The sequence below is a fragment of the Lactuca sativa genome, chromosome 7 (assembly GCF_002870075.4).
Source record: "Lactuca sativa cultivar Salinas chromosome 7, Lsat_Salinas_v11, whole genome shotgun sequence".
In the NCBI taxonomy this organism is placed as follows: Eukaryota; Viridiplantae; Streptophyta; class Magnoliopsida; order Asterales; family Asteraceae; genus Lactuca; species Lactuca sativa.
In genome coordinates, this window is record NC_056629.2 from 76,089,248 (window position 1) to 76,103,511 (window position 14,264).

Consider the following 14,264-nt stretch of genomic DNA (forward strand, 5'->3'; position numbering starts at 1 on the left):
TGACATCCCGAGATTTTGTTATTTAATGAAAATACATTTCTTTAAAGAAATGCTTTGATAAATTCTTATCACATTTTGTTTTGGGAACAAATTCCGCAACCGTTTTATTTAAACGATTACTTTGATTTATAAAACAAAGCATAAACAAATCGGTCTTTTCTGGCCGTGAAATTGGGGATGTCACACCTTATTACTGTGGTTGCTTAGTGTATACATCATAGTTATGTACGATTAGCATACGCGAGTGGCTACATGGTTAGTGGGCTTAAGGTAGAATAAAGTATTAGAGCCCTGAGAATGTTTGATTTAGTCTTATTTCCTATTCCTTGTCTGGTTGTGGGCTTAGGATAGAAACAAGTATTCCACTTTGTATCGAATCTAGTGTTATGTATGATTAGCATACGTGAGTTGCTACATGGTTAGTGCAAGTTTCATGGGTGAACAAAGTGTGTAGTAGGCCAACTTGAGGAATGATTAGCCACTCTCTCGGAGTGAGTATAGGATGTACACATATCCTAGTAGTATGGGCTTAGTGGTCGAGTGGTCCATGATGATTATTTGAAACTAATACGGGTATGTGTGGAAGGTAGTATGGGCCGGTACTACTAGAAGCACAAGACTCGTAAACGTATTAAAGAAGTTGTAAACCCTGAGGGATTAGTGATCCCATAATGTTATAACAGTATGAATTGTGACTTTTCGGATGTATTTCCATTTGTTTTTCGTTTTGTCGATCACTAGAGGTTATGCATCAGGAGCTGGCGAGCCGGAGGGGATAAGATTAACTGACAATGAAATTTGTGAGATGATCAATACTCAGGTGACCATGGTTGTTACGAAAGCGATCCCAAAGATGTTTTGGTCTGTCAAGACCATGATGATTATGCTTTTTGATGAGAGATATGATGCCATCATGGAGGCTGCTGCTACGTAGCTGCTACAGGTGTTGCTGATGCAGGACTCTTGGGGTACTGAGACTAGAGAGGCTTTATGCCAAATTATCTAAGTCTGATTTTTATTATAAGAGGTCTCGTTTCTGGGGAACCTCATCAATTAGAACGAGATTCTCGTCGATCTAGCCAAGATTGAGGCAGTGATGTAGTGGGAGGTTCCGAAGTCTTGATATGAGATTCAAAGTTTTCTAGAATTGGATGGTTACTACGGGAGATTTATTCAGGATTTGTCCAAGATTAGTGTTCCTCTGACCCGCCTGACAAAGAAAAGTGTGGATTTTTGTTGGGGGCTTGAGCAGCAGGCTGAATTTGAGACTCTGAGAAGGAAGTTATGTGAGGCTCTAGTATTGACCCACTTCTGGATTTCAAGGAGGCTTATGTGAAAGGGAGTCAAGAGGGAAAATGGAAGAAATAGAGGATCAGAGGTCGGATTTACAGATTTTCTATTGATAGTCGTGGACTTTTAACCGAGTGAGGTTAGGTTTGGGTTCCATTTTTTGGCGGGGTCTGATAGATAGTAATGAAGGAGGCACATAAGTCCAGGTTGTTGATTCAGCCTTGAGTCACAAAAGTGTATCGTGACTTGAGATTTAGTTATTTTATGTCCATGCATGAAGCAGGAGATAGCATGGTATGTGGAGAGATGCTTGACCTGTCAGATGGTCAAGGTTGAACATTAGAGGTCGCAAAGAATGTTGCATCCCCTAGAGGTTCCTATGTGGAAAAGGGAACAAATCACCATGGATTTCATCACCAAGTTGCCAATGAACGGGTAATAAATGTCATTTTATGCATATTTTAGGGTAGTTTTTATTAGAATTTAGCATCATAGTTTGTACATTTTCATGTCATTTAAATAATGTTTAGCTCATGTCTGTTATCAGAATTCTCGTAATGCTCATATTTTTGTGTCATTTTCATATATTTTGAGGAGAGAAGTACTTTGGGAGTAGTTGGACGCATGTTTGGAGCCTAAATGGAGTTGGAACTGAAGAAGGATGCTAAGGAATAAAATTGAGTGGTTACACTAATGAATCACATCTGAAACTGTTTGATTAGGTGTCTAAGCCCGTAACTATCATTGGTATATACTTAGACTGATAGTAGAACAGTCCTTTTGGGTTACCTTTATACTAGCAACTAGACAGTATGATTAATTGAGAATGAGGAAAAATTTATTAATTTGATTAATAAATTAAAAATGAATGATTTATTAATGAATTATGTAAATAATATATTAATTATAAATCATATTATTTAATTACAATTAATCAAAAATTAATTGGAATGAATTTTGGGATTAATTGAATTAATTAAAAGTGTATGAGCTGTTTTGTAATTTATTGATAGTTGAGCAATGAAGCCCTAGAACCCTCCTAAAGAGTCTTAGATGAAAATCTTCTAGAGAAGCTCTAGAATTTTCGTCCAAGGGCTTAAGATGGAAGGTTTGAGGCTTGCTTGGTCCTTAAGCAAAGTAATTAGGGTTTCCTACTCTTAACCCTAGCTTTGACTCTAAGTCACCTCACTATATAAAGACCCATACCCTTATGAATTTCGGCCACTAGAAACCTTAGGGAGTTGTAGCCGAATCCTGAAGCATTTTCTTCCCTCCCACATCTCATCCTCTTGCTAATTCTATTTGTGATTCATGAGGTATTACACTTTTGATACTTGCTTTCAAGCTTCAAGATCTACAATTAAAGGTATGTATGTTTATTATTATGTGATTTTCGATAATTATCTATAGATCTAGGTTTTGCATGTTGTTGTTCATATGGTATGTTCAATTACAGAATACATTGATCTTATTAGGGTTGCATACACACATAAGATTTTATGTTTATGCTAAAACCTATCAGTGGTATCAGAACATAGGTTTAATAATCTATTGAATTAATACTAATAAGAACTTGAACAACTAAAAGATTTTTTGGAATCTATTTTCTGTTTCGCCACCACTACGCGGTGCCTGTGATTTTTGCCTTTTGTCGATGTGGTAATTGGTTATCACGACCTGATAATTGATTACAATGACGTGGTAAGCTGTCAGATGAAAAAATTTCGGTTTTAGATATGTTTTACAATTGATTAGGATAATTACCTTTTATAATATTGTTTAATTGTGTAAACCTGAATATTTTGAATTGTAATTTGATATCCTTATCTAAAATTAATGATTTGTTATATTTTAATTTAATTAATTGGATATTAGTTTTAAAATAAAATATATCCTTAGTATTTTTGAAAATTTTAAAAATACACCCTTATATTATATGTAACGTAAGGGGAGTTTAAGGAAGCCACCTATATATTACCGTCATTGGGTATCCACTCTTACCCACCACTCCCTGGATTGGTGAAGGGCTGTTAGTCGAAAATGTTTGATATTCTCATTAATAAATACAATGAAATTAACAAAGTAACTAAATGCTTTTTCATAAATTCCCAATCTTATTTACTTTAGGAAAAATGTGAAATTGCTGCAAATCCATGAAATTGCACATTACATTTTATATAAGTCGTTAGTGGAGCGTGTGTGGTTTACCAGCACCCTAATATGGACTAATAAAGGGTGGCGATGGGTGTCTCGTAAATTATAATAGATTGACGGAGCGCGTGTGGCTAATTGGCCCATTGATTAGATGATAAATGAAATCGAGAGTACAAAGCTAATTTGTATGGTTATTCACATCTTGTTTGTGATCTTTGGTATCACAGTTACAAATTGAAGAGCATAATCGAGATTCAACATGCCACTGAATAGGTCAGTGAATCTCAAAAGATCTAGGAATTTGATTTAAAACCTAATTCATTTAAATTTTCATTTTCGTGGTGAAATTGGTAAATCGTCATTTACCTACCTTCATATTTATCTCACAAAAAGATTACGACATCCATTTTGTATGTTGTGAAAATATCTAGTTGGATCCTAGTCTTAATATTTCCTTTGGGTGTTATATTAAGGAATCTTCTTATTTAACTAAAACTTGTCCTTCTTTATCTTCAGATGTTAACTCCCAACAATGCTTCTGGTTCCTCCTCTAACAACTTCCCGCTCTTGAACATCTGCTCGAACGTTACCTTTGATGGCACCAATTATAATGATTGGATGTGAAACATCAAAATGGCTCTATGCTTCGAGGACAAAGATTATGTGCTCGATAAGGAACTCCTTGAGATTGATGAAACTATAGCTACTCCTGAAGAACAAGCTAAGTATAGGAGACACTAAAATGATGCTACCAAATTGGCATGGATCATGGTGGCTACTATGATTCTTGAGCTTCAAAGGTTCTATGAGGACTATTGGCCATATGAGATGAACAAGGACTTAGTGGAAAAGTACCACTAACGAGCTCTTCAGGAAAATTATGAGGTAGTAAAGTCCCTCATCAACAATAAATGAAAGATGGAGAGTCTGCCAGTAGCCACTTGCAAAGAATGTAAAGATATAGGAAAGCTCCTGGTAAGCAACTAAGAGACCAATTGTTACACTCATTGCAGAATTGGCTATTGATACCGTCTTACACACATTGGCTAGTTGTTATGATCATTTCATCATGGATTATCATTTGAACAACCAAGAGACCACATTGGCTCAACTTTAGAACCTACTACGAACTGCTGAGAGTGGAATGAAGGGAAAAGGTGTTGCATCCACTCCTACTGCTACTAATCATGTCTTAGAGATTGGGGAAGGAAAGGGAAGAAGAGGAAAGCTCCTGGTAAGCAAAATCGGAAGGGAGTGTCCCAAGCTGGGTCCTCAAGTAATGGATCCAAAGGAAAGACCAATTCTGATGCTCCTCCCGCCTCTGATCCTAAGGAGGCTACTTGCTTTTATTGCCATGAGAAAGGGCATTGGAAACGAAGCTGCCCCAAATACTTGCAAGACAAAAATGATGGAAAGGTGAAGCCAACCTCAGCAGGTATTTACACTATCTTATCTAAAAATTCATCATTTTCTCCTTCTTGGGTCCTTGATGCAAGATGTGGCTTTCACATTCACTACTAGAAAAACAGCCTTTTACGACGCTCATTGCGCGTCGTAAAAGGCTCAGACGACCCGTAAATGCGCGTCAAGGAAGGCCCTGTCATAAAGAGAGACGACACACATTTACGACGCTCATTTACGATGCGCGTTTACGACACGCAATGCGTATCAAGGAAGGCCCTGTCATAAAGGAAGACGACACGCGTTCGCGTGTCGTAACCTTACGACGCGCGTGTTAATGACACGCAATGCGTATCAAGAAAGCCCCTGTCAAGAAAGGCCATGTCATAAATGAAGATGACACACATTTTTGCGTATCATAATTTTAAATGTTAAAAAAAAATATTATTTATAGATTTACTTATTTTCAAATTAAATTTGTATTTAATGTTTCATAATAAAAAATAAAATATCATATACAAAAATTAGAATCCATTGCATTAATTTAATGTCATACAATTATATTTTTTACAACATATAAATTTGCATCTAATCTACTATGTACATCAAATTCCAACTAAGTAAAGTTGCATCTTGCCTTTCATAATTCTTTGAGACTAATGCTCCAAACAACTGATTATATGGATAAGCAGTTGTACATTGGCCCATCTCACTCAATAATGACTTAGCGAAGTTCAACTCCAAGTCTTTACTGCATGTTGTTGATAACGCTGCAAGATTTAAATCAAGTGGCTTCATATTCCTTTCTTCCATCAACTTTACCTGATGCACAAAATACACAGAAACAAAAAAAAACATTGTAGAGGAAGGGGTAATTTGGGAAAATGTGAGGGGTATAATATAATAAAAATGCAAATACTTAATACCACTTTCATGCCATCATGGAAACGTGTTGTCTCTACTAGAAAGTAGCAACTAACTGAATCAGTTTTTTTTATCGGTTATGATTGTATCTATTTTCAGTGATTTTGGATTTGTAACTTATTAAATGATTGTATCTATTTTCAGTTTTTTTTTATCGGTTATGATTGTATCTATTTTCAGTTTTTTTTATCGGTTATGATTATATATGTTTAGGAATTAGGAGACATTTTCAACTTACATAATAATCTTTTTATTTGTAATTTTTATTGCATCCATTGAATCTTTTTGGCTGTAATTTAAATGTATATATGTAATCATTTTTTGTTGTAATTTTAATTTTGATCCATGTAATATGATTTTTTTTTAGTGACACTCAAGGTTGACACTCAAGGTTGAATGTTTTAGTTATCATGATTATTATTATTCTATTTTTTTACATATCTCACATTTATAAAAAAATATGGATTTTTTACCAAACGGATATCCATCGGGTTCCCCGTATCTAATGGGTTTTCTTTTACCCGAATCAATATGGAAACAAAAGTTGTATTTTATAAAATTACCCAAAATTACGAAAAACCAAAATATTTTGTTAAGTTATGATGTACCTCGATGTAGATGAAGTGTGCAGCTTTTTCAATAAGAGAAATGTAAGCTTTGTGAATGCTCTCTTCAACTTGACTTGTCCCAGCTGACCATTGACTCACACTCCTTAAAACCTACAATTGAGAAATGTAAAAACCAAAAAATCTAATCTAATAATATATTTAATCATAAATAAAAAAATACCTGACAACGACAAGCAACACAAGGACCAACTTGACCTATTTCATCAGCAGAAACAACCAAGTTACCTAGCATATCTGGAGTTGAAGTTTAAGATGATTAGTTTACTTGGAGTTAGTTACAATTTACCTGTTGTTGATTAGTTTCTTGTATCTACGCCTTTGTCTACCAGCTCCAACAGCCCTTATACATGTAAAGGACTTGAAAGGGTAAAATTTAAAGACTACATAGCCACTTACAGTGAAAGAAAAAAGCCACCAAGCTAACAGCTCAGTGTACCAATCTATCATGACCGTGACATAAACAAAACTCATTATAATAAAACTGTTTTCATTAAAATAAAAAGCTAAACAACAAATCATCAATTTCAATTGATAAAACTTAATTTAAGGATAAAATAGATTTACCCGATATGCTATCAAAGGTCAAGTGTTCTAAATTTGCTTTGTACTCTTCAAATAGGTTTTCCAAAAAAAGAAATCATTAATTTCAATGCACTTGTCAGTTTCTTTTATGTTAATGCTACCCGATGAGAGCAGTAGAATCATAACTAATGAATTCAAAGATAGTGAGACTAGAATATTATGATATGAGTTAATGAGAGTGCAAGTTACCATTTTCTTATTCCTTCAATAAGATCCTCACCACCCACCAAATCAGATTCTGCAGCTCTAGCCTTCTGCAACTGTTCCATTAGCAAACACAGCTACACGCAAGGCCTGCAAATAAAAATAGCTTACAAAGGAGAACCCAAATAAACCTCCAAGTCTCTTTAAATTAGCACTTGGTGAGATCACAATCCCTATGAGCATCAACTGCACATTAGGACAAAAGAGAACCAAAATAAACCTCAAAGACTAACTCATTTGAATGCACATAAGGAAATCTTGAATCACCAGAGGAAAAGGCAGATCTAATGAGATCACCAGACCAACAGTAGGAAAGTATATGAGCATCAAATGCAACATCTTTTAGTTAGCCACCCCTGACCATAGATAACATAGGATATGAGTAAACAAATATAATGGTCTTGGTATTTGTATATGATTACATTACTTTTTAGGATATTGTCAAGAAAACTGGTTCAGATTTGAACTCTTACCCCAAAATTTTCATTTAGGCTTCTAGTTTTATCCGCTGTTCTTACCTTTTAACACCTGTAAAAAGAGTAGAACTAGAAAAAACCCTATGGTACATACAGATGCAGTTACTCTATGCAACCAAACCAACCAATACTCTCTACATACATACATACATACAATATAGATACAGATACTTATAGATAGATATAAATACCACAAGAAAGAATAATAATAAAATAAAATAAAAAACAAAACTTGGGGAAAGGAGGGGTTCAATCTTGAATGCGTTGGATCTCTCCCATCATAATACGGTTGCTGGTAACCTTAAACCCAAGAAGAGTCGGGTCGATCTGCCTCCCCTTTTTGCCTTTATTTTTCCCACCACCACCACCAGTTTTGCTATTGTGTCCCTCTGCTACACCCTCTGGATCTGGTGAGGGTGGCTTCCTAATAAGATGATTATTATTACTGCCACGGATGCATCACTCAATGATGACGTCCTCCTAAACCCACCACCACCTACCATCATCATCACGTTCTCCCTAGTTTCTCTTTCTCTGAAAGTTGAATCCACCTCACATAACCCCTCTTCATGAGATGATGATGATGATGATGAAGGACGTATCACCAATATATTTATATTATCACTACTACTATACCTTTTTGACCCCCTGCTGCATACAAACCCTCAACATAAGAAACCAAAACATATCAATTATCTGTTCCATGATTAATAACTGAAATAACCTGTCTTGACCCTCTCCTGCTCCTGCTGCAAAAGACTCAACCCTGTCATTGTACAAGCTTTTATTCCCACCTGCTAATATCATATCACAACAAAAATATATTTATTTACTACGCTACGCATAAAAAATAAATACCATCATAAACAGGATATAAATTTACCAAAATTATTTGGCATTTCCCCATGGTCTATAGCAGCAACACCACCTTGTTGATTTTCTGTGGCTACACGTATCATCATGTTATTGTTGCCACCTTCAGTTTTAGGTACTTTTCTGTTGGAATTTGTATAGACTGCCTCCTGAGTCTCAGAACAGAATGGTACTAGCTCTTGTGTTGAGCTTGAACTCTACTTCCTCTTATTAGGAGACCTAGGAAATTACACTTGACTCTCTTTCAGGCGTCCCATTATTGAAAAGCAAACCACCTGCATGAAAATCAAGAATGAGACTTTCTTTCCCTAACTTTTTACGAATTTGCCCTTACCTAACAAATTGTGCAGAAACTAAGTTCTTGATCAGCTGATGAAACAACTTCCAACTTAGAAGACATAAATACCCTTGTTTTCAAATAACCTGAAATAAAATCCTCTGATAACCCCGATCCAGCATTCCCAATTCACTCACCTAATTCAAGAAGCTCCTGCATATACATAAAAGGTCATTTTCGTAATTTGACTAAAAAAGAAGCCAATCTTTGTATAACTCATAAAACATATGATCGATATCCATACGCATATCTCTATGATGATCAACTCTTCGTCCATAATTAGAAATATCAAGCATTGCAACACCCTGTTATTAGAAACAAATAAATTAATAAAAGGAATTTCATTTTCTTGCATGATTTGATTTTGAAGAGAGTAATATTTAATAATAGTAATAATACATCTTCAGGAAGAACTCTTAAATGTGGAAAGCCATGTGGCTTTCCAAGCTCGGTTAAAAGAGGGGTTTATGTGGAAGCTAGGGTTTATAAAAATCCACAGTTCCAATGAAGGAAAAAAGTTAGAGCATCAATAGAGATGAAGAGCGAAACCTGCTTGAGATCTGGTCGAGATAAATTGGACATGACAAAGAAATTCAACGCACTGTTCTTCAATGTCAAATAAATTGAGAAGATGGTCTGATTCACCTGTCGTTCAATGAAATGATTCAAACAGAAGCCCTAATTTTAAAGACGATAGCTATACTAAAAAAAGAGAGTCAACATGAGAAGTATCAAGAGGTTCACATTACCTTGGAGACGACTTGAGAAGTATTAATCAAAAGTTTCAAGATATCTCTGCTACAATGGTTCAATCCCGCATTTTGATTCCGCCACAACCACCACAATGGTTTTGACTAGCGATTCAGTATAGGGAATAAACCATACAAAAGCTATCAAATAACCCTTGGAGTGAAATTAAAGAAACCGTGAAGATTTTAGTGGATAGATGAAGAGCGATTTTAGTGAAGAGATGAAGAGCTGGGGAGGGGACAAAATCGATTTCTAAATGAAAAGAAAAATCTAATTGAATAGATAAACCAATCACAGGTGTGGTGGAAGAGTCACATTCGTAGTCATCAGTACGATGGAGGAGTCGCACACCCAATTGAGAGTGAAACGATTCAGTTATAAGTATTAGCTTATCGTTGGTCGATTTGTAATGAGGAAGGCCTGAGGTCGCTGGAGGAGAAGTGACCAAAGGCGAAGCAAGGTGAATCGTCCATTGTTTCAGAGCTAAGAGAGATGCGAGATTGTTTTCGTTCTTGAAAAAAGCCCTAGCTAAAATGGTCACAACGATTTTGTGGAATTTAGTATTTGGTGATGTTTTGGGATTTTGTTGTGCAAGAAAAGAGGAGTGGTTATGATATTAGGGTTTTTTGGGTATTGATCAGTGAGGAGAGGAAAGAACGATGGAAATAATGCAGAGGATGAACAAGATGTTTGATGATACTGAAGATGAAGATGATGGACCTAGGGCTTTTTCTTGCTAAGTAGAAGAGGCGGGGGGATTAATTTTTAGGGTTCAATAGACGAGGGTAATTTTCGTCGATTTCTTTTCCCGCCTAAAACGCGTGTTTCACTTAAAAATTATAAAGCGACACCTTTACATGACGCACATTTTATGAAAGGCACCCTCCGCATTTCTTTTTTTTTTCTTTTCTGACACTAATTTTAGGGCACTTACAAATGCGCATCGTCAATCAGCGAGTGTCATTGTTTGCGTGTCATTAAAGGGCTATTTTCTTGTAGTGATTTGTTATGATTTGTAAGGGCTAAAAAGAAGTGGGGATGTGGAGCATGGGTAGATGAACTGGTCATGGGCAATAGGAGATCGTCACCTATTACCAATATTGGTGTTTATTCAGTAGTGCTTAGTAATGGATTATGTTTAGGTTTGACCAATTGTTACTACTCGTCAGAGATGACAAGATACATTGTTTCATTTCATGCTTTATATAGACAAGGTTTTAGATATTATTTTGATCATGAGAATGGATCTATTTATGCTTCTAATAATGGTGTATTTTATTTTGAAGCTTTACCTACTGATGACATGTATAAAACTGTGATGGTTGTAGATAATTTAGGTAATAGTGTTGGTTTAGACAAAACATGTTTGTGGAATTATTGTCTTGGTCATTTCAACAAGAAACGCATTGCCCAACTCCAAAAGGATGGAGTGTTGGAATTGTATGAATTAAGGTCAAATGAATACATGTGAGTCTTGTTTACTTGGAAAAATGACTAAATCACCTTTCATTGGTTCTGGTGAAAGAGGTGAATGATTGTTTGATCTCATACACACAGATGTGTGTGGGCCCTTCAGATCAACCACAAGGGATGCATATCGATTCTATGTAACTTTTACTGATGATTATAACAGATATGGATATATCTACTTAATGATGCATAAGTTAGAAACCTTTGAAAAGTTCAAAGAGTTTAAACAAGAAGTACAAAATCATCTGGGTAGGAAAATCAAGATGCTCAGATCTGATAGAGGTGGTGAGTATCTTAGTATTGAGTTCCACGACTACCTCAAAGAATGAGAAATAGTTTCACAATTGACACCTCCTAGGACACCAAAACTCAATGGTGTGGCTGAGAGGCATAATTGAACCTTTTTGGACATGGTTCATTCCATGATGACTTCAAATCTCATTCTTAATGTTTTCCAAACAAATAAGGTTGCGAAAACACCTCTCGAGATGTGGACATGTAAGGTTCCCTCGTTGTCACATATCAAGGTTTGGGATTGTCAAGCTTTCATTAGACTAGAGACTCACGAAAAGCTTGAACCTCGAAATAAGAGATGTATTTTCATTAGCTACCCACATAAGCCCTTTTTGGATATTTGTTCTATGGACCTACTGAAAACATGGTTTTCATAGCACGAAAGGGAGTCTTTCGCGAGAAAGAGCACATATCAAAAGAGGATACTGAGAGTACAACTGATCTTCATGAAATTCGAGAGCTAAACGATGAAGGAAACTCTAAACCTGTTGTGGCTCAACCTGAGGAAGAAATTCTAGTTGGACTAGTTGACAACTCATTACCTCTTAGATGTTATAGTAGAGTTAGAATGCCACCTGAGTTTTATTCTTTCCATATTAATGGTGATATGTTTATCAATGATAGTACACTGGTAAATTTGGATGAACCTTCTAACTACAATGAAGCTATGGTGAGCCCTGAGTCTGCTAGATGGAAAGAGCCAATGGACAGCAAGATCAAGTCCATGTATGACAATCAAGTTTGGAATTTGGTTGACAGTGTACCAAGTCGTAAGACAGTTGGGGGCAAATGAATCTTCAAGAACAAGACCAACAAGGATGGAAAGGTGCAGACATCCAAGGCTCGACTGGTTGTGAAGGGCTTTACTCAAACCCCAAGGGTTGACTATTATGAGACCTTCTCACCAGTAGCTAAGATTAAATCTATTAGGGTAATGTTGGTTATAGCTGTGTTTCATGACTATGAAATTTGGCAGATGGAGGTCAAAACTGCTTTCCTTAATGGGAAGTTGGCTGAGGATGTTTATATGAATTAGCCAGAGGGTTTTGTGGATGCTAAGTATCCCAATAGAGTATGTAAGCTTGAGAAATCGATCTATTGATTGAAATAAGCTTCTCCCAGATGGAATCTTTGCTTTGAAGAAAAGTTAAAGAGTTTGGCTTCTCTAGAATTGAGGATGAAACTTATGTATATGTCAAAGCTGGTGGGAGTATAGTAACCTTCCTGGTGTTCTATGTTGATGGCATACTCCATATAGGAAACAACATTCCAAATTTGCAAGAAGTTAAGTCTTGGCTTGGAAAGTGTTTCACTATGAAGGATCTAGGAGAGGCTTCATATATCATAAGGATACGGATTTTGAGAAATAGGAGGAAAAGACAAATTGGAATTAGTTAAAGTACATATTTGGATAAAGTGTTAAAACATTTTAGCATGGAGAATTCCAAGAAATGAGAGTTGCCTATCTAGAACAATATCAATGTCAGTAAGACTCAAAGTCTGAGTACTGATGTTGAGATAGCAGAAATGAGTTGAGTTCCATATGCTTCCGCCGTTGGATCGATCATGTGTGCTATGACATGTACTCACCCTGATGTGGTTTTTGCTTTGAGCATGGTTAGTTGATATCAGGGAAATATGGGGTAAAGCTCAATAGGTAGCAGTTAAGAATATTATTAAGTATTCTCGAAGAACTAAGGACTAGGTCCTTAGGCATGGTGGCAGTGAGGACTTGAGAGTAACTGGGTATAGTGTCGTTAGTTTTCAGACAAACATATACAACCTTTGTTCTCTGTCTGGCTGGGTGTTTACGCTTAACAGAGGAGTAGTAAGTTGGAAAAGTTCAAAATAGGAAACCGTGGTTGATTCTACTTGTGAATCAGAGTATATAGCCGCAAGCGAGGCATCGAAGGAGGCTATATGTTGCAGTCGAAGAACTTCATCGGAGATCTTGGAGTTATGCAACCATAAAGGAACCAATGGAGATTTTCTGTGATAATGAAGGAGCGGTTTCCTTAACCAAGGAACCAAGAGATCATGGCAGATCTAGACATATCAAGAGAAAATACCACTTTATCAGACATCGGGTAGAAGAATGGCACCTCGTCATGAAGGGGGTATCATAAGAAGAAAATCCTGTAGCTCCCCTCACAAAGGGTCTGAGTAGGGTTAACCATGTTCAACATGCAAGGAGCATTGGTCTAAAGGATGGTATTACTTTTAATAGTTAGATAGATATTTAGAAAATTCTATCAAATAAATGTAATTGACATTTGATGAATAAATAATGGAGATTTATTTATGAGTATTGGTTTCTATCTTTTGTCAATTGTTTATTATTATGTTTCAATTTCCCTGTTTTACTTCCCGAATGATTAGATTATTCAAATATCCATAGTCGTTCATACTTTTTGACGTAAGTAGTGAATCAAATCTGTCAAGAATTAGATTGTAGATTGTCTAAGGGTTTAGAAATTGCAAAGGTTTGCTGCAGTATTCATAAGTACTTTTGAAATGGAGAATTTAAGTATTGGATTAACCCACACTCAGAGAATTAAATCATGGAATTTACAACGAGTAATTCTGATACGATAATATCTTATAATCTTGAAACCGAGACATATGAGTTGTTGTTTACGAGTTGGTTGTACATTGATGATACGTAAACGCATCAATAACTTGATGTTATAAAACATATTATTGTGCGTGGTTGATGAGTAAATAGTGCAAGAATATAAGTCAAAGTTTATCTGTTCCTTTTTCCGTAATGGGAAAAAGCGATATCTTGGGCCCTCGATGAGTCGATGTTAACTTATTGTGTCGGGCCCGGCCAGGACTATATTGATGTGTTCGATTAGTAGTTCTTTGTAATTTCAAATC